At 39.7% G+C, this 1,222-nt stretch overlaps 1 pseudogene; it reads right to left on the reverse strand.

Annotated features, from left to right (window-relative positions):
• Positions 1-425: 425 nt before the first annotated feature.
• On the reverse strand, positions 426-1,012 carry LOC127682147 (40S ribosomal protein S7-like; annotated as a pseudogene).
• Between the last annotated feature and the right edge of the window lie 210 nt (positions 1,013-1,222).

Consider the following 1,222-nt stretch of genomic DNA (forward strand, 5'->3'; position numbering starts at 1 on the left):
ACTTAATCTAAACTACTGCAGAAGAAAACCCTAACATAGCCTAGTTTCAGTCCCCAGATGATTCTCTGCAGGTTGACTCTTATGGTTGACTTCCTGCACTTTGATTATGTGCTTGAATGAGTAATTTCATGTCCACCTTTAAATCAATTATTCTGAATACTTTCTGATGGCTTGAAGGGCTCAGGTGATATATATTCACACTAATACTTTCTTAAAATGCTATTTTTATGTCAGTAATCTGGTAAAGATCACGAGGGTTTGAGTTAGGATTGAAAGCAATAAGAGAAGTCTTAAGCTAATCCCACTTACAGAGTGATAAATCCACATGCTTATAGCAGCACAGTTATGAGCCTTGTATGCTTTTTTGTTTTTTGGCTGGTTTTCGTGTTTGTTACTGTGAATGGCACTTTATTCAGTCATTTTCTCTACAACTGAAACTCGGGGAATTCAAAATTAACATCCTTGCCTGTAAGCTTCTTGTACACATCAGAAAAAGTTTCGACCTTGTGCTCCACGTTGTTTTGCTGTGCTTTGTCTGAATGAACTTTCAAGAGCCGGCTGCCATCCAGTTTCACACGGATCCTCTTACCCACAATTTTACTTGGGAAGACCAAGGCCTCAAGAATGGCGTCATGCACTGCTGTCAGGGTGCAGCTTCTGGGGTTCTTTTGCTTATTTTTCATACAGCTTTTCCTGGTTGACTTGGGCAGAATCCTCCTCTGAGCAATCAAGACTACATGGTTCCCACTGAGCCTTTTCTCCAATTCATGAACTAGCCAGACATGGATTTTCTGGAAAGGTATCAGCTAAGGAACTGGTACAAAAATTATGATAGCTTTCTAACCACCACCAACTTCAATTTTTTTTTGGCAATGGTGATGTTGAGTTCCTGCAGCTGCACCTTGAGATCTGAGTTCATTTCCAGCTTCAGCAGTGCCTGAGAGATGCCAGACCTAAACTCTTCTGGATTCTCACCATTGTGCTTCACAGCCTTGGTCCTGGAGATGAACATGGCTTCGACCTTACAGAATGCCGGCTAAGAAAGAGCACCTTGTATGTTTAAAATACTTTTAAATTTATTTATTCAACCACTCTGTATAGAACACATAAGTCTTTATAGACTCTCTACAGAGAAGGCAATAGACTGATCAAGCTCCTCTATGCACAAAGGAGAGATTCTAGAAATCAAACTTCTTACATATAAATAAAATATATCAACTCT

This window comes from Apodemus sylvaticus, chromosome 1 (assembly GCF_947179515.1).
Source record: "Apodemus sylvaticus chromosome 1, mApoSyl1.1, whole genome shotgun sequence".
NCBI lineage: Eukaryota > Metazoa > Chordata > Mammalia > Rodentia > Muridae > Apodemus > Apodemus sylvaticus.